We start from the raw sequence: 27,431 nt of genomic DNA, 5'->3' as shown, positions 1-27,431 counted from the left end.
CCGAGTATTGAATATCACCCATAATCACAGAGGGTTGTATTCAGCTACGTCCTACTTGGAGTAGACCCATTGAAATTAATGAACCTAGGTTACCTATGCTGATTGACTTCATTGGGTCTCCTCTGAGTAGGACTAGTATTGAATACCACTCAATGAGTGCAAGAAAACAAATATAGGGCCATGAGAAACTACTAATCCTACAACAGTGAGTCATTCAAAGTTTCCCTGAGATACAGACAAGTCATGTCATGGATCAGAAACACCAACCCTCCATATTTCATTGACTGAAGAATACGCAACTTGAGGTTTTTGATAAGCCATCAATCTCGTCAGTAAAAATGTCTGCCACCACCATTTTTTAAAGCCTTTCCTGTTAGAAAGGGTTAGCGCAATGTCTTTCCACCTTCTGGCAAATGCCTGCCTAGCGCAAACGAGAAACAGTAACTCACTGTGCACAGTAAAGCAGGAATAAGGTTTGGTGTTAAATTAAGCAAACAGATAATGCCACTTCTTAAGATGTGTCGCCTGTTATTAATTTATTTCATTGCATTGACAAATCCCTTCCCATGAAACATACCAAACTAAGTATGTAAGAGGCCTGCTGGATGAAGCCAGCGGTACATCTAGTCCAGCATTCTGTTCTCACAGTGGCCACCCAGATGCCCCAATGGGAAGCCCCCCAAGTGCAACAGTGACTCTGCCCACTTGCAATTTCAAGCAACTGGTTTTCAGAGGCAGAATATCTATACAAAAATACAAGTGATTGGGTGTTAGAACAAATTAAACCAGAACTGTCAATAGAAGCTAAAATGATGAAACTGAAGTTATACATTGGACACATAATGAGAAGGTTCACTAGAAAAGACAGTCATGCTGGGGAAAACAGAAGGGGGTAGAAAAAGAGGAAGGCCAAACAAGAGATGGATTGATTCCATAAAGGAAGCCACAGACCTGAACTGACACGATCTGAACAGGGTGGTTCACGACAGATGCTATTGGAGGTCGCTGATTCATGGGGTAGCCATAAGTCGTAATCGACTTGAAGGCACATAACAAAACCTTTAAGCCAATTGTGTTGGATCTTTTTTGTGTCATTGGTGATTTTGCAAAGAAATCTGTTTCTTGAAATATCTCAATTAGCCACAATCCATCTCCAGATGAGAAAGGAAAGGTCACAAGATGAGCAACCAACAATTAATTAATGGAACTTCCACGGAGGACTGGCTTAAAAACAAAAATCATAAAGAAAGATTACAGCAACAAACCCAACCCACATACAAACCTGCCAGAATCTGTGCTGGAGAATGTCAGCCAAAAGGGAAGATGAAAGTGCGCTTGTGTGTGAACTGTGTGTGACAGAATTCAGGCGCCCTCCAGGCTGGGAAAAGTTTGACGTGAGATCCCATCTTCTGTGGAAACGGATCGTCTTGAGCCTTTGGACAAATTCCTTCCTAATCTGGACAATCCATTAAATAGCTGGGTTAATTTAAACCATTTAAATCCCATCAGGGCAGCGTGTAATGCTATAAAACTCTATAAACAAAACCCTGACTGTATTAATAGGCTTTAAATCTTACAATAAAGGCACCCAGGGATGAAAGAAGCAGTCATGTTTTTTTTTGTTGCTGTTGTTTAGACTCAATATCAACGTTTGTAGCAGTCAAATGTCATGCACGGAACATTCCAGAGGCTCTTCTGAAATTGGACAAATCCAGCTATGATAGTTCACATAGTTTCACACCAAAGCATCTCCTATTTCAACCCTTTTGTACCAAACATCTATCTCTTGCAGGGATAGGGAACAAATTTGATTCAGTCCTCCTTTAAAGCCGAATCGATCAAATTTGTGCTTTCAGAAACAATATGGGAACTGAAACACAGCCATCCTTGAAATCCACATTTATCCACATTTTGGAATGCAGTTCTCCAGCTGATGTTTACAAAAATGCACAGATTACGGGAAACTGTGCATAAAAAACATAAACATAGTGAAAATAACATGCAAAGGAGAACTTGCTTGCAAAAAAATGTCTACATTAAGCAAAACTGCATATAAAAATGTGTTTTATTAGGAGAAATTCACACTGAAATGCTGGAAAATCTTCATGAGGATAAAAAAAATTCCACAGATTGCTGCTGTAATGTGGAGAACTGAATTTAAGATTGGAAAAAGTGAGACTGGGAGAACCAAAACTTACAGATCCTTCCACCTCTGTTATCTGTCTGTCTGTCTGTCTGTCTGTCTGTCTTCCTCCATCCTCTGAATCTCTCTCTCTCTCTGCATATATTCTGAAGATCTATCTATCTATCTATCTATCTATCTATCTATCTATCTATCTATCTATCTATCTATCTATCTATCTATCTATCTATCTATCTATCTATCTATCTATCTATCTATCTATCTATCTATCTATCTATCTATCTATCTATCTATCTATCTATCTATCTATCTATCTATCTATCTATGATTTTTCACTTGATGGTTTCTCACTTCCTCTGTTTACAATATTCAGGCTGCTGTGCATGCCATTACTCACATAGTCAAAACTGCATCATCCACACAGAAGAGAGAGGTATCAGCAGGCTTTGAGCAAATCCATGGTTTGCAAAGGCCATGGTTTGCAAAGGCCATGGTTTGTAAAATCCATGATTTGCAGAAGTACAACAATATTTAAGTGGGGAAAACTAAGAAGGGACACACACAGCTCAGTGATGTTCTTATACTGCAGAGGTTGTTGGACTCCAACTCCCATCAACTTCAGCCAATGATAGCCAGTTGCCAGGGATGATGGGACACATAGTTCCTCATTACGCTTATACAGCCACAAGTACCTAGTTCCAACCCTGTCAGCTCTTTGAAAAGGTCCCAGATCAATGGTGGGAAACCTTTGGCCCTTCAGAAGCTGCTGAGCTCCAGCTTCCATCCAGTGCCTGCAGGAAGAAGGAGAACATCGCCACCCAGGGAAGGAGAGCCTGCTGTTGCTGCTGCTGTTGGAACACTACCTCCACCACCTTCCCAGTGGGACTGCTGCCTGGCAGACGTGCCTCCTGCAGGACCAGGTCCCGGGTACCCAGCCAGCTGTGACTCATTTCCATCACCTGTCCCTCTTGGGAGGGATACATAAGCCGGCTGGCTGAGGTGGCCTGGGAGACCCAGTGCCTGCAGGAAGAAGGAGAACATCGCCACCCAGGGAAGGAGAGCCTGCTGTTGCTGCTGCTGTTGGAACACCATCTCCACCACCCTTCCCAGTGGGACTGCTGCCTGGCAGACGTGCCTCCTGCAGGACTAGGTCCCGGGTACCCAGCCACCTGTGACTGATTCCCATCACCTGTCCCTCTTGGGAGGGATACATAAGCCGGCTGGCTGAGCTGGCCTGGGGTTTTGTCTTTGTTTTCTTTTGGGTGCCATTGGTTTTAGCTATGGGTGGGTTCGGTTTCGTTTTATATGGTAGTTCTTGGGTTTTTATGTAGTTTGTATGTTGTATTTTACTTTATCTTGTACGCCGCCTAGAGTGGCCGCTTGTGTGGCCGGATAGGCGGCCTAGAAATAAAATTTATTATTAAAAAAAATTTATTATTATTATTATTCCATCGTCTCTGACCATTGGGCATGCTGGCTAGGATTGATGAGAGTTGGTGCCCAGCATCATCTAGGGAGCCAGTGGTACCCCATGCCAGCCCCAAACAGAGCTAGTCTAATATCGTTAGAGTCGGTTCATCGCATTATGTAGTGACATAATAAAAAAATTAATCTTGTGAATTTTCAAGGTAAGCATATAGTGTCCGTCTGTTATCCCAATGCCTCTGAACTCATTGGCCAGAACTCCCAAAGGCTGGGGCAGTTCTCCTTGTTACCAAGCAAGAAAGTTGAGTCCCAACTGCATGCTCTCCCTGTACTATTGATTATTTTATAGATTTATTAGATTTATATGCCGCCCTTCCTCCCAGTAGGAGCCCAGGGCAGCAAACAAAAACACTAAAAGCGCCCTAAATATAATAAAAACAGACTTTAAAATAAAAATGTAAATCTACTGCCTTCAAGTCGATTCCGACTTATGGGGACCCTATGAATAGGGTTTTCATGAGGCTGAGAGGCAGTGACTGGCCCAAGGTCACCCAGTGAGTTCATGGCTATGTGGGGATTTGAACCCTGGTCTCCCAGGTCGTAGTCCAACACCTTAACCACTACACCACACTGGCTCTAAAATACATGACAAGAAAACATCCTTAAAAATGTATTAAAACAAAACATCTTTTAAAAAAAGCTTTAAAAACATATTAAAAAGCAATTCCAACACATGTCAAAGGGACTAGAAACTTACTGGGCTTATTTAAACATAAAGGCTGAAAAATAAGGAAAGGGGTCTGGTACAGCCTTGCCGCCCTTCTGCAGAGACAGCCTTGCCCGCTCCTCACAGTTTCATAGCAATCAAGGAAGCTACTTTATACTGAGTCAGGCCCTTGGTCTAGCTCAGAATTGTCCACAGTGACCGGCAACAGAGTTTCAGGCAAGGAGTCTCTCCCGGCTCTACCTGGGGATGATGGGGATTGAACCTGAGGCCTTCTGCATGCAAAAGCAGGGGCTCTACCCACTGAGCAAGACTCTTAACTGTTTCATGTATGGTACCACTGTGTCTGATTTTAAGGCCACGTCTGATCAACCCATAAGTCTCCTGTTTATTTAATCTCACACTCAATAAGTCAACAGGGAGCTTTTCTCTTTAAAAAAAAATGCATCTCCGGGATGCTTATAGGGTCATTCGGGGAGGGTTTCCCCCTCTCTCTTTGAAACGATCCATTTAAATGGAAACTCATATCAGACATTACGGCTGTGCTCCGCGGACTCAGCCGGCGTACTTGAGATGCTATTAATCTTCCAACCATTTGGCCTGCTTCCTCTGGGTGCCAGCGACCTTCAGAAGGAAGACTTCTCTGCGGCTGTACAGCAGCGAGTCCCCATGCATCGGTCACCACGTTGGCCACCCCTCGCTGGGGCGCATTAACGAAGCAGGGAGACAGAGAGAAAAGGTTTCCTTTGCTGTGTATGCTCACAGTGGAGTGCGCTGTCAGAGTCACAAAGGTCGTGGATACAGGGATGAGGCGTGGACAGGGTTCAGAATTGGAACAACGGAGGCTGGATTCAAGGAAAAGGGTTGGTTTGCAGCCCTCTGGCCATGGCTTGAGATCTCTGAAGCTGTGTGGGGCTGCCCCATGTGGGGATCCTTTGAACTGCAGGCGCTAGAATTCTCAGCCAACCCAGGCCAAGCCACTGGACAGGAAGGAATATAAGAGCGCTTCCTGTCCCAGTGGAGTCTTGCTAGAACCAGATAGTCTTCCTGAGTCGCAGCGCGATGACGACTCTTGGTGCTGACTTGCCTAACACGGTGCCATTTTTTTCCAACTGTGGGGGAGGAGGAAATCGCCTGAGAAAACCGAAGAGGAATGGGAGGAATTGGGTCAAGTTTTCAAGGTCGGAGAGTTTGGTTCCCCTCTCCTCGCCCCCGGCACCTTGATAACATTATGATATGGCCGAGTCGTCTTCAGGGAAAAACCCCACAAGTTGTGCATTTGTCTCTGGAGCGGGTGTCACCACTATGGGGACCTTGCCGTGTGCAACAGGGGACTCTGACCAGGAGAGGGCCTTCTCTGTGGTAGCACCTAAGCTGTGGAACTCCCTTCCCGAAGCACCTTCCTTATCCAGCTTTTGTCGTTAATGCAGAAGATGCATCTTTTTACCCTGGCCTTCGACGCTTGAGATATCTATAAACACTCAATGGCTGCTGCGGGATGTGGCCTAGGAAAAGCCCTGAGCAGGGATGGAAAGATCTGTCCATTTCAGGTCTCTGCATTTATCCTTTTCCCAATCTTAAGCTCTCTACAATTCTTCAGCAATCCACAACATAGTTTTTTGTAAATCTCCCCATGAAAATTCTTCAGCATTTTCGTGTGAATGTTCAGAGGGGTAGCCCCTGCCTTGTATGCCAGACCCCAAACGAGATGGAGCAATGACCGAACTGGGTATAAGGCAGCCTTCTCGCTTCTTACACCACACACCGCCCGGCTCGCTTTATCTCCTTCCGTCCTGGTTCCTCCGATGTGCCTCCGTAGCCTCATCCCAGAACCAGCAGCAAGAAGAAAAATGGATTGTTTAAGCAAGGCCTGTCTACTCTTCCACTTGTCTCGCGTTCCCTTCTCTTCCTTTGCAGAGACAAATGCGGCCGCTCTCAGCCGTGACCTCATATGCCACCGGAGTGTTCACAAGTTATCCAGGAGAGCTTCAAAACCCGTTACTAGGCAACATCCTCCCTGAAGCCTGCAGACCGCACCCCCCCTGCAATTTCTCTCTTTTGAGAAGGGGGAGAAAAAGGAAAGGGGGAGTGTCGTGGCACAGTGGGAGAACACTTGCTCTGCACACAAATGGGTGCAGGTTCAGAGCCAGTGTGGCATAGTGGTTAGAGAGTTGGACTACGACCTGGGAGACCAGGGTTCAATTCCCCACCCAGCCATGAAGCTCACTGGGTGACCTTGGGCCAGTCACTGCCTCTCAGCCTCAGGGGGAGGCAATGGGAAACCCCCTCTGAATACTGCTTACCATGAAAACCCTCTTCATAGGGTCGCCATAAGTCAGGAGCAACTTGAAGGCAGTCCATTTCCATTTCAGTCCCCAGCATCTATGGATAGGCCCGGGAGAGACTTCCCATCTGGAATCCTGAAGAGCTGCTGCCAGTCAGGGTAGACAATATTGAGCTAGTTGGACCAATGGTCTGACTCAGTGTAAGGCAGCCATTTTTTCCTCAACCTTAAGGACTGGAATCTTGCTTCATCTTGAAGGAAAGGGCCATAGCTTAGGGACAGAGTGTCTGCTTTGCATGTGAAAGGTCTCAGGTTCAATCCTTGGCATCTCCAGGTAGGGCCGGGACAGTCTCCTTGTGTGAAAGGCCGGACAGCCACTACCAGTCAGTGGAGACAATATTGAGCTAGATGGACTCAGTATCAGGCAGCCTCTTACATTCACTGGTGGAAACAAATTAGCTCCGCAAAGGTATTTGGTCTGTTGTCCCCACTTCTAATTAGCCCTCTTGCTAGACTTTACTTAATTTAAATAGAATTAGAATTATGTATATCCCAATTTAAAAAGAATTAGAATGATGTATGTCCCAATTTAAAAACAACTTTTTTAAATAAAAAAAAGCATCTTGGAAATGCTTGCAAGCTTACCATAAAAATACACCTGTCCTGCTCTTGTACTTTTAAGAGCAGCTTAATCTTAAGGCAGAATGGGAATTTTTAAAAAATTAAAATGGAAATGGTTGCCAGCTTACCATTAAAATGCACCTGCCATGCTCCTCTGCTTATAAGAGCAGCTTACATTTCACACATCAGGGGGGATGTGCTTCCCTGTCATCCCTTATCCTATTTCCACTAGAAAAGGCCTAAAATTGCCAACTGACTGGGGGAGGATAGGAAACAGCATGATCATTCCCCCCCCAAAAAAAAATCTCAGAAGCAAACATTATCAGTTCTCTTTGGTGTCTACCCAGCCACTGTTAAAAGCAGAGTAGCAGGGCAGAACTGGAAAGTTGGCATCCCTGGGCACCAAGAGGCAAGGCACTGAGGCATCCAGTTAAGACTTGAAAATGGGTAGACGATACCTGAGCAAATCTCAGAGGTCAATATTGGCCATCATGAGGGCTAGTGACTTGTTTATTTTATTTTTCAAAAAATCAATGGAAGCTCTGGTGAAGAACCTCATTGCCAGCTTCTCCTACTGTAGAATGATACGCAGGCCCTGCCAATCTGCGTGGGTGCCTCCATTTCTAAACACATCCAGAGAGGGCATTCCAGATTTTCTCTCCCCCTCCACCTTCACTCCCATTAATTAGTAGAGCATTCCGCTTCCTCGCAGCAGAGGCGCCTTGGCTGACACCCATTTGACGAAACCCCCATTGTAAGGAATTTGGCTTTACAACACCTGTGGTTGACGGTACACTCCACATCCAAGGAAATTTCATTAACCTTTTAACCCCCTCCCTTGCTAGAAAACAGAACTGGTGGCATGTTCAGCTTTGTGATTAACAACATCCTCCCCCCCACCAGTGCCTCCCCCGAACAACATAGTGGAAGAGATGATACTTGTCTGAAATGCTCCCACCATCACCCCAAAAATATGGGGTGTGTGGTTGCCTCAGTTCATCCCGTTTTCTGTTCCCAAAGCAACAGGCTGGCCTGTTTCAGAATGACACGATTTTCACATTCCACGTTTGGATGATTCATTTTCTACCCTGGAAGCAACTGGCACGGTGCAAAAGGGAACGGTGCGTCTCTGAAGCAGTTGTGTGACTCACCAGCCGCCTGTCCTCCGAGCACCCAAAATTCCAACCCATGTGCCTCCTACAGAGCAGTAGGGGGATCAGCAGTAAGCATGAGATTGGGTCACTGGCAGACCTTACATTGGAGGAGAGCCCCACTGAGGAATGCACATCCCTGCGTCCTCATGACCACAACTCACTGTCCCAATTCTACTGAGGCACACACACTTGTAGTGCTTGGCTGCATTACAGATTGAGCATCATTTCCCACAGAAAGTCCTTATCCAGCTCAGATTTTAAGCTATCCAAATCCTTCTCTCCTGTCCTCGTGCCTTGAACAGTGCAATGGCAGCATCTGAGGCCCTGGGGTCCCTGGGAAATTTAGCATGCTCAACAGCATCCCAGGTACAAGGAGCCCTGGGATTTGAAGATACCAGGGTGCCCCATGTCCCTACTAGGGATGGGCAAATCTGTCCATTTCGGGTTTTTTTATTCAGTTTGTCATTTTTCCATTCTTAAGCTTAGTTCTGCACATACATCAGTTTGCAATTAAAAAAAAAAGTGAAAATTCATCAGATCGCCCAACAGGAAGCCCATAAATAGAGCCTTAGCACCAACAGCTATTCTGCCCACTTGCAGTTCTCTCCTCTCCTGCAGTTTCCAGCCTACTGCCCATGCTGGATATGTTCTCCTTCCGCTGTTAGAGGCTGGGTGCTTCCGAAGAACAGTTACTGGAAACCACTGGAGGGGAGAGTTGCTCTTTTTGCGCTCCTGCTGGGAGAAAGGGCAGGATATCAATCAATCAATCAATATTTGCTTGCCCAGGTGGAGTACAATTAGAGGTGTGTGACTTGGTAAACAAGCCAGCCTGCTGCATACAGGTGAAATTTACTTTGATTGCTCCGCCCACTTTTGCTTCTGGCCCCACCCACTACTGGCATGTGGCCCCCAGGAGGCTGCCCAGAAGGGAAAGTGGCTCTTGGCCTGAAAAAAGGCTGCTTACCACAGCTTCGGTCATTTGATGCTCCCAATGTGGCAGCACTTGTTCGCATCTCTCGGCCTTTTTCAAGAGGCTCCCAGCTACAATTGCACATCTTGTTTGCATTTATTTTTTTAAGCTGTTGACGGAAAAGCAAGTTCATATCCCAGACCGTAGCAAAGCAACCTTGCGCCTCCGGAAGGGAAGGGGTGGATTATTTTGCACAGGTTTTTTTTTAAAAAAAAATGGTAATGCACCCATCCTACAAATATTTATTTAAATTGTGCTGGTGCTGCCGCTCTCGCATACTCTTTCCTATCTTATCTGGTTTGCTGTTCAAACAAAGGTGCAGGGAATTGGATGCTTTCTCTGCCTGTGATGGTATCATCTAAACCGCCGGATCTAGGTTTTGCAGTCTCCACTGAACCCGTCTGGATTCAGTGGTAAGCAATAAGTCTCTCAACTGCAGGGGTTTAAGGATCCATCCCTTTCTGTTCTCTCTGATTCTCATTTATTCTCATCTTAAATTCAGTCCTCCACATTTCTACAGCAAAGCTGCAATTTTAAAAAATTGTGGAAATTATTCAGCAGTTTAGTACGAATTTCTCCCGCTAAACACATTTGTGTAGGCAGTTTTGAAGAGTGTACACATTTCTGCAAGTCGTTTCTCCTAATATCATGCATTCATGCATGTTATTTTCACGAGTATATTCATTTATATACACACTTTCCTCCAATGTGTGCATTTGTGTAAGGGTTGGTTAGTTGGAGAAGATCGCAAAATTCAGAGAAGTGCAAAATTGAAAGGATGGCGGTGTTTTGATTCTCGTATTGTTGTGGAAAGTGCTGATTTGATTGATTCAGCTTTAAATGTGAACTGAATCAATCCTCCATCCCTAGCCTGCAGATTAAAATGGTAGCTCCTGTCCCAATTTCCAAAATTCCTTTCATGCTGCAGTACCTGTTGCATGAAGGAACTGTGGCTTATTTGGCTGATATACTGGCATTTCGTACAACTATCTTTCACACTGCTGCAACAAACAGTGCCTTGCTTTCATCCCTTATCCGTTATACACATGCGCAGTGTAGTTCCCCCATAATTCACTGTGCAAGTTAGTATCTGGACACAGGGGTGTCTGTGGGAAAAGGAGGAAGGGAATGCTGTCACTGACGCCTACACCAGAATATAGGTAGAATTTTCATCAGGCAAAAAAAAATTGTGCACACCTAAAGGGCAGGAATGCATTGCATGCCAGGTTGCCTGTCATGTGAGCAGCTACAGCTAGCACAAGTCTCGCGCGATCCTCAAACTTCCCAGGCTTGCAGACAGATTATTTCTGGTATTAATTTATCCCCAAAATGAGCGCTAAACTTCCACACAAACACCCGATTTCTGAAATTAGCTTTTGAAAGGTCAAATGTAATTACAAGGTAAGAAATCGTTAGAATAACATAATAAAGTACAGAGTGAAAGCAGCCCCAATCTCTCAACAGGAGCTGTTGATGAACTGAGGCTGCGCAAGGGGCAATGCGCCAAATGCAGATATCTTGCATGTGGGGCAGACAGGAGGGGAAGAAATCAACCACATTTTATGCAAGCATTTTACTCTGTCTTATTTATTGAACAAAATGTATATACTGCTTGATTGTAGAAAACCTCTAAGCGTTTAACAAAAAAAAATTAAAATTATCGATAGTTAAAAACAAGTAATTAAAAACATGTTTAAAACAGCTGAAAACAGCAATAGACTAAGAAGATTAAACAGATCTACATCTGTGTGTCTGAACAGGCTTTCTTAAACAAAAACTTTTTAAGCAGGTGCCAAAACAATACTGCAAAGGCGCCTGCCTGATGTCAATTGGCAGGGAGTTCCAAAGAGTCAGAGCTGCCACACTAAAAGAACAATTTCTTACAAGGGCAGAATGAGTATTATGTGGCACCTGGAACAGTGCCTGTTGTGCAGAGCAAAGCGCTCAAGTCAGCACATATGGGGTAAGGCGGTCCCGTGAGTAAACTAGCCCCAAGCTTAAAGGGCTTTATATACCAATAGTAACATCTTGAACTTGGTCTGGTAACAAGTTGGCAACCAGTGCAGATCTCCGAGCAGAGAAATTATGTGCTAACAGGGTCTCACTCCTGTCAGCAATCTGGCTGCAGCACTCTGCACCAATTGCAATTTCTGGGTCAGGATCAAGGGCAAGGGAAGTCTCACGGAGGGTGCGTTGCAGTAGTCCACTCTTGCAGTCACCATCGTGTGAACTCCGTGGCTGCAGCATCACCTTCCACACATTTCCCAAAAGGGCCAAACGAAAGCACAAACTTTCAGAAACGTTCTTCATCATCACATGCGCTGCATCATCCAAACATCAACGCCCAGGGCATGTATGTGTGGAAAAGAGAGAAGGGAGGGCTGAGAATCACCACAGCATATAAAAGCTGAGCTATAAAAGTTGGCTTCGCACAGAATTTGTGGCCTAGCAAACAGCACAAAAAGGGAAATTCAGAAAGCTCTGGGTTTATGAGCTCATCGCCCGTGTCATCAAAGAAACAGCTGCTGGTGACCTAGGGTCAATTGAGTCACTTCTTCCCAACGTTGGCACAGTTCCTACCTACCCTTTCTTTCTGTTTTCCCACTCTGATCGACAGCTGGGCCTTGGGATGGAAAGATCTGCCTGCTTTGCTTCTCTCAGAGACTCATTTGTCCAATCTTAAATTTGGCTCGCCACATTTCTGCAGCAACGTGCTGTTTTTGTTTCAAATCCTCTTGAAAATTCATCAGCATTTTAGCGCAGATTTCTCTACCTCAACACATTTTTGTGCACTGTTTTGACTAACGTGCATGCATTTTTGTATGTTGTTTTCACCAAGACATTCATTTTTATGCACACTTTCCCTTAGTCTTTGAAAACACTGTTTGGTTGGGGAGCTACATTGCAAAATCCGGAGGAGTGCAAGTTTCGAAGGATGGTAGTATTTCAGTTCTCATATTGTTTCAGAAGGTGCAAATTTGATAAAGTTGGCTTTAAATCTGAACCAAATCAAATTTCTCCCCACAATCCTAATTTCCATATAATTTATCTCTGTTACACCTAGGAAGCAATATACCTTCATAGGTTGACAAATTAATAATAAAACATATTCACGCAAACACACCAGCTCTGTTGCTTCTGACAATGCCCCTCAAGGAACATAGGAACGTGCTTTCTACTGAGTCAGATCCAGATCTACTGGGAAGTTGGTCCATCTAGCTCAGGGTTGTCTACACTGACTGGCAGCAGCTCTCCAGGATTTCAGGCAGGAGTCTCTCGCAGCCCGACTTGGAGATGCCACTGGGAATTGAACCTGGGACCTTCTGCGTGCAAAACAGGTGCTCAACCAGTGAGCTACAGCCCTTTCCCTAAAGTTAAAGCAAGGCTCCAGTCCTCATGGTTCTCTGAAGTCAAGTCAAAGTCCTTCATTTGCATTAGCCACAAGCCACTGCAATTGGAATATACAGAACAAAACTGTTGATTCAAATAGAAAGTTGCCTTATAACAACTCAGACTATTAGTCCATTTAGCCCAGTATTGTCTACACTGACTGGCAGCAGCTCACAATGTTTTTTTTCAGACAGGGAGTCTCTCCCCTACTTGAAGATGCCTTTGGGGATTGAACCTGGGCCCCACCCACTTGGCCCGCTGGGATTCCCCACCCTATGGGCCCTTCCATGCAGTGAAAACTGATGGCTTCAATGTCTGTGGGGTAGTGAATCCAGTCTGGGTTTTAGTCCAAACTTCCAAGGAGATGTCCAAGGTGCTGAAACCTAGTGCCAAGCTAGGTTCAGCACCTCAGACAGCTCCTTGAGAGTTCAGACCGAAACATGAAGCTGATTCACAGCCCAGCTGACACTGGAGCAGCCAGTGTCCACTGCGTACATGGAACCAAAGTAGGACACTAGGTTTCTGACCCTTGCTTCCCAGCATCCAATACCCAGCTCACACAACCGCTGATGCCTGGTTCCCAACCTTCCAACTCCTGGCTTCTGGGATTCCCAGCTTTCAATCTCCTGACTTTCACGGTTCTTGGTTTTACTCCGCCAGCACTGACCATTGTATATAGAGATGTCAGAGAACTCAGATGAAATCAGGGACGTAAATTGTCAATGTCTCCTTATTCGTTCCATGTCCGGAATGGAAATCATTCCGGAGAATACGATCGCCATTCACTGTTGTTGTTCCCTTCAGTCCGCAAACAGTACATAATGCGATTGATTTGTTGATTTCTTGGAAGATTCAGGACAGACAAAAGAAAGTTCAAACTATGGGATTAGCTCCCGCAGGAGACAGTGATAGCCACCAACTTAGAGGGCTTTAAATGAGGACTAGGCACATTCATGGAGGATAAGGCTATCCGTGGCTACTAGCCATGATGGCTATGCTCTGCCTCCACGGTCAGAGGCAGGATGCTGCTGAATGCCAGTTGTTGGAAACAGCAGGAGGAGACAGTTGCTCTTGCGCTCAGGTCCTGCTTTGGGGCTTCCATTTGGGGTGTCTGGCTGGCCACTGTGAGAACAGGATGCTGGACTAGATGGGCCGCTCACCTGATCCATCAGCCAGGCTCCTCAATGCAATAAGAACATCAGAAATGAATGGACCGGAAAGACAACATGGCAATGCAACTGACATAATTGACCGGGTGGTGAGACGAAAAAAGTAGTATTTGAGTGGGTGACCAAGGGTTGTGGTTCAGCTGGCTCCTACCCAGAGTAGACCCACGGAAATGAACCTACTGAGTAGGACTGGCATGGAATACCACCCTAACTGCAGCAGAATGGAAACAGAGGTATGGGGTGGGACAGAAAACTATATTATTGTTATTGTCCTTGTATCCTGCCCTTCCTCCCAGTAGGATCCCGGGGTGGTGGCCTCCTTAACAATGCCTCCTTAAAGTTTCCAGGCTTCTGGCCCGACCCCTGGCTTGCAAGGCTCCTGCGTCTTTTGATATGCCCAGAGCCCATCTCTTGAATCTCAGGATTCCTGGCTTTCATTCTTCACCCGCTGATGCCCCAGGAGTGACAGCTGAATATCCCTACTTAAAACAGAGCGAATGTCATTTGCGGTGAACCCGAGGCATTTGGGGGGGGGGGAGAGAGAGAAACCCATCTTTTTTAAACAGGTTGGTTTCCTTAGCGGTGCCACAGAGACCGATTGGTTTAAATGAATTACACCCACACTTTGCCTCCAGCAATCTGTGATGGATACTAAAGAATGCTGGTAATGTTGTAGCTATATATTAAAAAGACACTAGATGTTCCCCTTTTAGCTAATGGAGGTTGTTCAGGTTTGGCGCTGGGTGCATCATTATTCCTGTTCCACAACAGCCCAGGATTCTGAAACTGGCTCGGGGTTTTAATGAGCCATTTAGCCATTGGGTGGCCGGTCAGAAGAGACTCTCTTCCTCTTTCCAAGCCCTACGAAGGTCAACCAGGCAGTCTGCTTAATTGGGATATTCCGAGGCAGGGATGGGGAACCCTTTTCCCCCTCTATCAAGGGCTGCATCCCATCTGCGGCAGGCCACATGCCAGCAATGGACTATTATCATCATTATTATTATTATTTCCTGTCCTTAAGCACAACAAAACAATTTAACAGCAACCAAAATAAAAAGAGTTTTAAACACTCTAAAACACAGTCACAGTTCAAAAGCATTCTGAAACACAGTCACAGTTTGGAAACATCCTTCCATCCAGTGATCTCCAGGTTGCCAGAAACAGCACCAAGGCTAAAGCCAGTGCTAAGCAGGTCCAGAGCGGATGGACCCAGAGGTATGTGGGTGTGGCCAACCTCTTTTCTCTCTTTTTGAGACCCACCCTGCCCTCCCCTTCTTTCTTTCTCCCTCCCACCCATTTTGGGGTCCATACTAATTTCTCTTGCCAGAGAGCTGAACAGATTGTTGGTGGAGGTTGGGGTGTGTCATTTTTTCCACTTCTCCATTTATTACTCCATCCCACTTGGGTCCTTCTCACCCTTTCCATTTCCCCACCAGCATGAAATTAGGCAGAGGGCTACATGAAGAGAGCCACAGCTCAGCGGTAGAGCATCTGCCTTGCATGCCGTAGGCCCCAGGTTCAGTCCCCAAAGACATCTCCAAGTAGGTCTGGGAAAGACCCCCTGCCTGAAACGTTGGAGAGCTGCTGCCAGTCAGGGCAGATAGCACTGAGCTGGATAGACCCAGTGGTCTGGCTCAGTAGAAGGCAGCTAGCTGCCTGTTTGTGCTGTCTTGGTGATTGCTAGGCTATTTCTATGCCACGTTTCAGCAGCGTGGCTCACAAAGGTTTACACACACAATTTTATGTTTGTAGAAACAAAGGCCACTTACAAAGATGCAAGACAACGAAATCCCATTAGCAGTAGTAGTAGTAGTGTCATTAAAATCATTAATAATAACAATTAACAACAACAACAACAATAGTAACAATAATATCTCACCCTTCCTCCCAGAAGAAGCCCAGGCCGGCAAACAACAAGCAATAAACCACTGAAAACTTCTTTAAAAACATCTTAAAAACAAACATCTTTTTAAAACTTAAAAACAAAACGCCTTTAAAAAGCATATATAAAAAAACCAGGGAAAAACAAACAGTTGCAACATAGACAAAGCCTGGGATAAGGTCTCTGCTTAAGAGGCTTGTTGGGTCTTCAGCAGGCGCCAAAAAGATAACAGAGATGGCGCCTGCCTGATATTTAAGGGGAGGGAATTCCACAGGGTCGGTGCCACCACACTAAAGGTCCGTTTCCTCTGTTGTGCAGAATGGACCTCCTGATGAGTTGGTATCTGCAGGAGGCCCTCACCTGCAGGGCACAGTGATTGACTGGGTATGTATGGGATAAGACGGTCTTTCAGGTATCCTGGTCCCAAGCTGCATAGGGCTTTATACACCAAAACCAGCACAGTGAACTTTTGAAAAGACTAAAAGCCAGATATTTTCATGTTCCCACCCAAAGAGAAAGGACAGAGTCCTGGTCATAGGACTAAACCTCAACTTGGTGGATATCATCCAGCACAGCCCTACTGGATGCCTACAGCCCTACCTGCAGTATATCCCTGGCATCCACAAGCAGGTCTGGGACAGTCTCTCTGTCTGAAGCCCTGGTGAGCTGCTGCCAGTCAGTGTAGACAATGGTGAGCTAGATGGAGCTATGGTCTGACTCAAGATAAGGCAGTTTCCACACCGCTATGTAAAAGACCTCCAAGAGTGAGGGTTCCACTGGTTTGAGCCCCAAACTGCTTGCAGAGTGGCAGAGGTGCACCCCAGAGCGCCCTGACCCCTTGCACAGGTGCACATCTCAGGACCTCTCCCCCAAGCGTATGCTTAGCCCTGGCAGCACACTTCTCCACAGAGAATAGCGGCCCAATGGCAAGTTTCCCATCTCCCCCGAAACCCAGAAAACCCATCTTTTCATAATTAGTTCACATGCATTATTCTTCGTCAGATCTGACAGTGGCAAAGCTTTCCCGCCAGCAAAATAACCAGGGGGGTTGTAAAAAAACGATTCAGACAATTTGTGCGCACGCGCATGTGCGTTTCAGATTTTTTTTTAAAAAAAGAGTACACACAGAGCAAATAAACATATGCAAAGGCCTCAGGAATGAAAGGTATGAGATGGAGGGATTCTGCTTTTGACACACATCTTTGCTTACGGTCATGCCTTTTGTTCTATTAATTGCTCCATGCTGTTTGGTTAGAACCTTGTGGGATTCAAGGTGATGTGCGTTTTGTTTGCCCTTTGGAGAAGATAGCACTTTGTTTGCACTAATAGGCGCTTGTTTTGGTTGGCTGCATTAGGATTCCCTCCCCATTCAGCTTCTCAAGACATGAACGTTGCGGAGCTGGCTTCCGACATACAGCCACTGACATGGGGAATGAGGCGCCAAAAAAGGAAAAACACAGACAATGCCATCACAACTGCTGGATGCAGAAATGATTTTGCCCTGGTTGGCATTTATACATCGAGGGCCTAATATTTCCCTCCAAGCAAACTAGCATTGTCCAACCCAGATCAGCATGAATTCATGGAAGACTTGTCTATCTCTGTTCGTCCATCCACTGTCGGGGGCTTGACCTCTCCTAAAGCCTTACAACAAGGGTTGCCAGCCTGTCACCCTTACAGTCTTCTCCAGATACCCACCCACCCACACACACACACACACACACCTCCCTTGTTGATTAGCTGGTGAGGGTGGTTTCCTTTTTTTCTCCCTTGAAAAGTACATAGAGCTAAAAAAGGAAGTGGGGAAGAGTGACACTCTTTCCCACTTCCTTTTTCAGCTCTATGTGCTTTTCAGGGCTTAGGTTAATTCTTCTGGACCTGCCTTTTACCTAGATCCCTAGGTGAATTGTGGTATATGTGTGTGCGCACATGTGCGTCCTGCATTCCCTTAATCTGGGCCATTTAGCACTAAGAGAGGCTCACTAGGCTGCTCCTCCTGCACCATCAGATGACACCAAGCTCCTTTGGGGTCACTTTCTGACTTTTTAAGCCACCGCAAACCTCAGTCAGTGCGAAACAGGCACTGGATACATGTGCCACCTGCTGGTCAGAGGAAGGAACTACAGGTTATTCCAGCAAGGCAGTTTGTCACAAACAGGCCACAATTCTCCTGGTCTAGGAGGAGTCATGTGATGTTTGAAGGCCAATCAGGCACTACTGATGGCAATAAAGACTCACACAGAGGTCAGATGATTTTCCTTAGCCTGGGCAAGTTGTCGCTCAGGGGCAATCCTTCCTCTGTGTCTCTGCACTTTGACTACACACTGGTATGAAATGTGTTTCTCGCGGGAGCGGGCAGGGCCAGAGGCAAAAGTGGGAGAAGCAATGGATACAAATATTACCCTGGGGCTGTAGGATGAGTCACACACCCCACTTTAGTCCCCATCCAGTCAAGCAAGAGGCGTTCAAGGACACATATTCCAGCCAGGGAGGAAAGAAACTCTTAAAAAGAGGGTGCGAAACCAAGCCAGTAAGGCGTGTGGCCCAGGAACAGTTCTAAGGGCCTGATAAAGAGGTCTGGAGGGCCACATTGGGTTGCTTCAGCAGATTAGCAGCTCAGACTGAGAGCTCGTACCCTTTCCCTGGCTCTCAGCCAGGACTTAATTCGCCCATGCCTTGCACTCATTTCCGGCCAGCCTGCAGTGGAGTCTGGCGGCTCCGATCGCGGTGGAAATATGCATTTTTGTAAACATCGGTTAGAGAACTGCATCGAAAAATTTAGGTACATGTGAATTTCCAATGACGGCTCTGTTTTGGTTCTCGTAGTGTTGCAGGAAGTGCAAATTGGATAAATTCTGCTTTAAAGGCAAACTGATTCAAATTTTACCCCATTGCTAGGCTGGGGGGGGAATGCTCTCTGCCCATGCTCAGGTGTACTGTTACTGTTTCATGAGTTATACCACTCCTTCAAGAACAGGCTCATTGAAAGGAAAGGCTCCATTTGTGGGTTGGGCAATCCCCTTTTTGCACAGCCCGGGCAGCGGCACTGTTTCTTTTGAATCCTCTGCAACGCTTGCCTCCCGGCCCTTTAGAGGAGACAGGTGCACACCCTTCTTTTCCTCCTGAAAGAACAATTTCCATGGAAGCGGCAGGGAAGGAGGAGGAGAAGAGCAAGCTGTCAACATTTCTCAGAACAATGAACTCATCCGCATTTCTGCATCTTGTCACTGTATACATTCTCGCTAATTGAAAAAGTAATTAAAAACCAACAGTTTGTTGGTTTTTGTAAAAAAGAAAGAACTGGGATTATTTTTCTGCTGGGGAAAAAAAATTGAAATAAGGCAAAATCCCTGGCAGGGAAAAATTGCTTGGGGTAGATCGAAAATAAATGGTTTTTTTGTTCTCTTTTTTTTAAAAAAAATGTGGTGGGGAAAGAGGGCATTCCCCTACCTGGTTTGAGCACTGAGTGCTTATCAATTGTGGAAACAGTCTTGTTTGCACATGTTCCAGGTCTTTCCCTTTCTGCTGAGGAATACTGACAGTTTGTGCTGATAGAATAATTTGTATTATTTATATTTATTGATTTATTTGCACACACGTAGGCTGTGGTCCAATACACACTTACCTGGGAATCCCACTGAACTCAATGGAGCTTACTTCTGCATCGAGGTATATTGGATTGCAGCCTTGGCCCTCCAAAACTTAGATTTCAATGGATCTACTCTGAGACAGACTATACCCACTGGAATGAATGGAGCTAAGTTCGCCATGCCCGTCGATTTCAACGGGTCTATTCCGGGTGGGTTGTATGTAACTAAGTCCTACTCAGTGTAGACCCATTGACATTAACAATGTCAACTATTGAAACTGTGTTTTAGAATGCTTTGCTTTTTCTTGTTAAATGTTTGTGCTTATGTTTGCCTCCCTGGGCTCCTTCGAGAGGAAAGGCGGGGTATAAATTCAATAAAATAATAATACCAAGAACAAATAATCTTTCCCCCTCTGGCTGGCCTCCTGCACCTTGAACAGCTGCTGATGGAAGAGAGTTGCTTTTCCAGAGAGGGAGATGCAGCAATAGGGACACTTACGTGGGTTAGATTGTTGAAGTGGTACCAGGAAGCAGATCCAGCACCAACGCCCGGCATGGGTGGGCAAGCGCCAGGGCCCAGAAATGTCAGAGGGGTCCACCGGGGCTGACATCAAGTGTCAACATCCCGTATTCTTTGCTTTTCTTCTTTCTTATTTTCACTAGGGCTGTGAGCACATGGCAAAGCCACTGGGATCAAGTAAATATGAAGGTGCCCTCTGTCACCTTATTCAGGGGCCTCTCAAATCTGCGGTTGGCTCTGCTGCTGGGAGGCCCAGGTTCAAATCCTTTCTCAGCAGCAAAGCTCACCCCTCTCTCTCTCTCCCTCCACCATTTAATCTAACCAACCTCACAGGGTCGTTGTGAGGATAAAAGGAGGAAAGAGCCGTGAAGGCTGCCTCTCTTTCTGGCCACACCCCTTCACAGTTGCCTGGCTGGAAAAGCATCCTTGAACTCTGATCTTGCCTTTTGCTTACCTGGATGAAGGACAGAGAAGGGGTGTGTGTGAGTTTATGTAAAAATTAGCCTATTAAACAAAGGCAAATTTAAATTCATTACTCCACCCACTTTTGTCTCGCCCTGCCTGCCACTGGCACGTGGCCCCCAGAAGTTTTCCTGGAAGGGAATGCGGCCCCCTGGGCTGCAAACGTTTCCCTGCTGCAATAAATGAAACCAACAATGGCACAGAAGCGCTCCTGAGCAACCCCCCACCTTGGAAATGGGAAGAAAGGGTGCATTAAAAAAAAATCCCAGAATTAATATTTGTTCCAGCACATCCCTGGAGGACCATGATTTTTAATCATCACCACCATCATCCTTCAAGAAATGGCATCTGCTGATCCTCACGCCAAAATATTAATCCTGTGGCTTTTGCTAAAAAGAGCAATGTGGGGGATTTGGATTGTCATCACGGCTCTTTTTCAAATGCTTTGCTTTTGCAAATCCATGGACATCTTCCCCACTAGCACCTCCCAGCTGCTACTTACATTTTAGCAGGAAGGCGCAGAATTGTATGCACACAGGATGAGCCATGTTTGTTCCCGCCGCTCAGTGGCCTGTGTAGTTTTTGGATGCGTTTTGGGCAGAAACAAAGTCAACTTCTTTCTCCGTTGCATCCTCAGGTCTGTGCAATATTCATGTCTCTCACACACATCAAGGCCATGTAGGGATGGAAAGATCTATCAAATTATGGTCCTCTCAGTTCCTCATTTTTCCAATCCTAAATTTGACTCTCTGCATTTCTGTGGCAAATGTGCCATTTTTTAAAAAAAAAACCTCATGAAAATTCTTCAGCATATCATCCTAAGTCATTACCAGCCCAGAGGTCCCAGGGCAGGTTACCACAATTTTAACATACAGTATTAAAAGCAATTGGAAATTACCTTTGAGTGCTAATTTCTCCTAATAAACACATTTTTCTAGGCAACTTTGTCTAAGTCACACATTTTTTGCAAGCCATTTCCCCTAATGCAATGCATTTTGTAGGTTATTTTCACTAACATACTCATTCGAATGCACACTTTCCTGTAATATATGCATTTTTTTTTGTAAGCATTGTTCATCTGAAGAACTGCACTGCAAAATTTGAGTAAGCGCTAATTTTGAAGGATGGCTGCTTTTCAGTCCTCATAGCGTTCCGGAAATTGCGGATTCGATAGATTCAGCTTGAAATGCAAACTGAATCGAAATACTCTCCCCTGGTCCTACAAAGCATCCCTATTGGGTGCCAAAAATTCCTCCCGGGGTAGTTGAGTGAAGAGCTGCGTCTTCCTTGCCCTCCTGCAGCTCCACGCCTAGGGAGGTGACATCTGAACTTTTGACACTGTGCCGTGGTAATGACTGATGGGCCTGGGCCTCACCTGGATTGTTCATCTGTCAATCCTCAGCACTGCCCAAACACGTCAGGCGGACAGAGTTGACAGGCTGAGCGGGCATTGGCATCAACCGCACGGCAGGCCTCGTCTCTGAGCCTTTCAAAGATCACACTGCGGAAGACTGGATAAAATGGTTTGGAGGGGAGAGGTGGAGAGGAGCGGGGAATGTATTTCCTCAGTTATATTCAGACTGTGACTGTTTGCAAGGTGAACAAACTTCTCTACACAGATGGAAGTGAGGAGATGGGGATGCAGATTGAAATGGTATCACCAAGGGGTGGGGAAACTGAGGCCTGGGGCCAAGTGCAACCCACTGTCTGGACCTCAGAACTCTCTCTGGGGCAGACTCCTCACTGGCCTCGCCTCACACTTTTCCTTTCGACGAGACCGTCATTCTTGCGGTTATTTTGCACGGTTTCATGGCATTTCATGTTCTGCACTGCCTTTCTATTTTTACGTGAATGGGGAGGTATAGAAAATATTTTTATTAAATAAATAAGCAATTTTTGCCTCGCTGGGTTGAGTCTTCGAAAACTGATCGCTTATTTTGCTTACCTAAATAGAGGATGGGAGCATGTGTGTGACTGTGCAGACACTAGCCTACCATACAATGGCAAAATTTATTTATTTCTATTTATTTAATTTATATTCATCCCTCCGTCCGCTTTGCTCCTGCCCTCCCCTACTCGCATGTGGCCCTCCGAAGGCTTCTTCACCTGTGGACTAGTGGCATGATCTTCAGATTCCAGATTTTTTAAAATACATGCCTACATATTTTTGAGAACCCAATAGAATCAGTTTTATTATCATTCCAGCTGTCAGCCAATTAAAGAAATCTTAGGGCAATATTCGGTGTTGGTCCTACTCAGAGTAAACTCATTGAAATTAATAGACATGACTAGCTTACCTAGTTGAAAGCATCACCATACCATTTTAAACAGTCATGGCTTTCCCCCAAATAATCCTGGGAGTTTGCAAAGGGTGCTGAGAGTTGCTAGGAGATCCCTATTCCCACTGCAGTAACTAGGCAGGTGCAACAGGTGCACAGGAACAGGGCACAGGACGAAGGGGGCCCTGAAATGGATTTGCTGAAATGAAAATTATTTATAAACAATTGTTGTATCGTATTTGTTTTATTATTATTTTTGCTGAAATGAAAATTATTTATAAACAATTGTTAGATCGTATTTGTTTTATTATTTTTCCCCCCCAAAAAATTAAGGGGCCCAAAAATAAAACCTTGCACAGGGCACATGAAAAGCTAGTTACGCTACTGCCTATTCCCCTCATGCAGCTACAGTTCCCAGAATGGCTTAACAGTCAGTCCCTCTTTGCAGGGACTCTGAAGAGGGGTTTCTTAACAATTCTCAGCACCCTCCACAAATTACAGTTCCCAGGATTCTTTGGGGGAAAGCTATGACTGTTGAAAGGGGTATGATACCGCTTTCAATGGTGCAGATAGGGCTTTAGGTTCATTAATTTTAATGGGTCTCCTCTGAGTAGGGCTTAGTTGAATATAACCCTTAGTGAAGGATCATTATTCAGTTTTAGTTGACCAGCTGAAATTTGCATGTATTTTCATATGTGCACAAAACAGTTTTAAGAAAAATGTTAAGGAATTTGTTTATTTCCATTGAGTCAGCCTTCCATTTGGGTCTTCTTATGCCAATCTATGCGGATTGTGGCACAAGCTGGGTTTCAACACACAGAACCTGCCTCTGTTGGATTCACTTCAAGGATCCTGAAAGGACTGCACCATACTTCAATCCTCTAGCAAAGCAGAGCGAGACATAAGAAGAGTCTGGCTGCTGGAACAGACCAATGGCCCTCTAATCCAATCTTGGAGTAACTTGCTCACTGGGAGCTATCCATGGTGCTGAAACACCCTGGAGCGACTTCTTCTCTAGGAGCCATCCATGGTGCTGAAACACCCTGGAGTGACTTCTTCTCTAGGAGCCATCCATGGTGCTGAAACACCCTGGAGTGACTTCTTCTCTAGGAGCCATCCATGGTGCTGAAACACCTAACCTGCCCTTGTCTCATGAGTTCCTCAAGTGCACCAGAATGTAAGAACACAAGAGCCCTACTGGCTCAGGTCAGGCTCTTCTTGGCCAGCATCCTTTTCTCACAGTGGCCAAACAGATGCCCCAATGGGAAGCCTGCAAGCACACTCTGAACCCCTGCAGTTTCCAGCAACTGGAGGCAGAGCACAGATCATGGCTAGTAGCCATTGATAGCCTTATCCTCTAGGGATTTGTCTAATCCTCTTCTAAAAGCCATCCAAGTTGGTGGCCAACCCTGCTTCTTCTAGGAGTAAATTCTATCATTTAACTATGTGCTGTGTGAAGAGGTCCTTTCTTTTGTCTGCCCTGAATCTTCCAGCATTCAGCTTCATTGGATGTTCATGAGGCAAGACTGTTTGTTTAATTCCAGTGCTTTTGTTCCTGCCAAGGATTTACAGCTTTCAAACTCTGGGCAGAGAATTACAGTTCAAAAGGATTGCACTGCAAGCAATTGGCTCTGTATGTCTGTGGAAGCCAGAAAATGGACTAGATATACAATCTTCATTGCCACCATTGTGGAATGCGGATGTAACACTCCAGTCAATTTACCTTGGCCACAAGTGAGCAATTTTTCCACACAGGAAGGAGGCACCTGAAATTTAGGTGACTCTGGAGCCAGAGGTAAATGATCCTGTTTTCCACCGAGTTGAAGATGGTATGGCAGAAATAGCAGCCTTCCTGTTCTGTGCACGCTCCTTTGTCTCATCTCTGGCTAAAAAGGTCTGGGAGGTTTTTTTGAAGGACTGCAGAGCCCGTTCAGCAGTGACAATCACAGGACGTGCCCCACCAGCATCAACATGTGTTGAGGCTGCCCGTGGGGCTCTAGCAACACATCCCCTGACCCATAAGATCGGGTCCTGTTTGTGTTTGAACCTTTTGCATTTCTGCTGTATTTGCTTTGATACTCTTTCAAGCGATTTTAGAGTGCTGTTAAAACCAGATCACATCCAGAGGAGGACGACACAGATGGCAAGGGTGCTGGAGATCAAGTCAAATGAGGAAAGGTTGAAGGATTTGGCACTGTTAAGTCTGAACGAGAGACCATTAAGTAGGGAAGGAAGGGTCTGTCCAGTTTGGTTATCTTTTTTTTTTTTTTAAAAAGTGTTCTCCACACTTCTGCAGCAATTTGCAAATTTCTTTTTTAAAAATCCTCATGAAAATCGTTCAGCATTTTAGTGCAAATTCCCCCTAATAAGCACATTTTTTGTATGCCCTTTTGACTAACATACACATTTCTCCCAAGCAATTTATCCTAAAGCCATGCATTTGGGGATGTTAATTTCACTACGATATTCATTTTTAACCACGCTTTCCCCTGCTAGATGCATTTTTGTAAACATGTTTGGTTGGATAACTGCATTGCAGAATTTGGTAATTGCACATTTCAAAGGGCAGCTGGGTTATCGGTTCTCATCTTGTCTCCAAAAGTGCAGTTTTGATCAACTCAGCTTTAAATGAGGAGATGCGGAGACATGAATTTAAGATTGAAAAGGTTGGAGGCCCCATTGTACTGTAATGGTTAGGGTGTCGGACTATGACCCTGGGAGACCAGGGGTCGATACCCCATTCAGCCATGAAGCTCACTCCCTGGGTCACCTCAGGGGCAGGCCCTGTCTCTCAGCCTAGCTTACCTCACAGAGTTGCTGTGAGTATAAAACTGCAGAGAACCATGTATACAGCTTTGAGCCCCTTGGAGGAAAGGTGGCGTATAAAAGGAAGGAAGAAATGCAAATGAGAAACAGAGACAACAGAATGACAGATCATTCCATCCCTAGACTTCGGTCAGGTAAGCCATTTCTCTCACACACATATTAAAGTTTCTCTGCTAAACTCTCTCCCCGCCCATAAGAATCTTCCTCTCGCATCAGCCAAGGAGGCAAGGTAACCATCCAGATGGTGCCCCCCCGGTCCTAAAACTCAGCTCTGCACAGCCGATTAAATTCCTCTTGTTGTAATTAAGGCAGACACAATTAGCTGTCAGGAAGGGCACTCATCTGTTTTATGTTGCAATCTCCTCAACAGGGCCCGGGTTGTTCCGAGAGAGATTGTCAGTTTCCGAAAAGAATTTCATTATTTACCCTGGGCTCTCTGTCAGGCGGTGAAATATGAAAAAAAAAATCAGAAGTGGTTGCAACCAGCCAGCTCAGGGAAAGGGAAAAAAACTCATTGAATGCACCTCGCCAGTATTATGAAAGTAATGTACTCTGAAAATGAATGCATTTTGGAACATTTCAGAAGCAAAGTAATTTGTCGGCTAAGTAATAACTGCGTGTTCACGAATTTAGTGATTTCTCCACTATGCCTTCTGTAAGGCTGGGAAGACATTTGGCCTTGGCCCATGATTGGGGGAGAAAGGTTCTCTTTGGTGGGGGGGTCTCTCTCCCCCCCAACACGAGGCTGAAGATTTTGAATGGAGGGTTTTCTTTTCGATTCTGCAGCAGCAAACACAAAATTATCCATCTAAAATAGAGCCTCCATTTTGAAAGATACCAGCCTGGCGGAGAAAGCAGGGAGCGTGTAGGCTGGGGAGGGAGGGAAGGAAATATACAGCCTGAGATGGAATGAAGAGGAAAAATAACAGGTCAGCGATACATGGAAACTCTCGGCTTGGCTTCGCCTGGAAAGATCCAGAGCCGGAAACTCCTTGCCAAAAATCACAGCAGACTCAACTGGCATCTCAAGATGGAGAAGCAATTCATTTGCAAATTTCTGCGCGTTCCTGATGTCAGAGATTAAGGGGACGGGGGAGAGGGGTCTCTGTGGGGAAGGGCTGTAGTTTAAAGGCAAAGCACACATAAGGTCCCAGTTTCAATCCCCAATGGCTTCTCCAAGCAGGGCTGGAAGAGACTCTGACTGAAAGCCCCAAGAGCTGCTGCCAGTCAGTGCAGGCATTCCTGAGCTGGAGCGACCATTGCTCTGACTCGGCAGCTTCCTGGGTCCCTAATGCAGTGCATTCTCCCCAAACTCAGAAAGAACAGCAAAAGAATCTGTATGCAAGGATGGCTTGAGGCATTTTTACGGCCTGAAACACAAGGGCAAATTATCACCGCCCCAATTCCAGGGGCAGAAGACAACCAGCTGAACCTTACTTCAACACAGGTGAAGGGACAGTGATGCAATATATAGGCACATAAAATGATGCATGGTGCAGATAACATGGAGCTAAAGACATTTCTCTTCCTCTCTCGTAATTCTAGAACCTGGGGGCATGGACAGAAGCTGAAAGTGCAAAAATTCAGGACAGGGCAAAGGAGAAACGCCCTCAGCGCATAGCTAAAGGATGGCATTCGCCCCCCCCACCCCCACAAGATGTGGTGATGGCCACCAGTTTGGACAGCTTGAAAAAAGATTTAGACAAATTCATGGAGGAGCGCCAGGCTAGCACTAGCTGCTAGCCACAATGGCTATATTCTCCCTGCACTCTCAGAGGCCTCTGAATACTAGTTGCTGGGAATCATAGCCGGGAATTGAAAAGGCCCCATTAAGGGGTGCTGGGAGTTGTTTGAAGACCCCTCTTCCCAGGGAACTCTGGGAACAGTTGCTCTGCAAGGGGAATAGGCTCTCCTAACAGCCCTTAACAAACTACAGCTCCCAGGATGCTTTTGGGGACACCATGGCTCTTGGAAGCGGCACGATGCTGCTTTA

General features: G+C 45.7%; 1 protein-coding gene across 5 annotated transcripts in view; it reads right to left on the bottom strand.

The window, feature by feature from the left end:
* The window catches only part of TINCR (TINCR ubiquitin domain containing), an 88,412-nt gene that overhangs the window by 38,969 nt on the left and 22,012 nt on the right, over positions 1–27,431 (bottom strand). For 2 of the 5 annotated variants that reach the window (XM_061601577.1, XM_061601579.1), the window contains exon 5: positions 1,283–1,456. The exons of 1 other annotated variant lie outside the window; for it this stretch is intronic. The gene's annotated coding sequence lies outside the window, so the exon portion shown is untranslated. Of the gene's footprint in view, positions 1–1,282; positions 1,457–11,049; positions 11,643–20,856; positions 20,990–27,431 lie in introns of those variants that run through there. 2 more of the 5 variants (XM_061601581.1, XM_061601580.1) reach the window with 2 other exon arrangements.

The sequence above is a fragment of the Rhineura floridana genome, chromosome 18, assembly GCF_030035675.1.
Source record: "Rhineura floridana isolate rRhiFlo1 chromosome 18, rRhiFlo1.hap2, whole genome shotgun sequence".
Lineage (NCBI taxonomy): Eukaryota > Metazoa > Chordata > Lepidosauria > Squamata > Rhineuridae > Rhineura > Rhineura floridana.
This window is presented reverse-complemented; position numbering and strand designations above follow the sequence as displayed.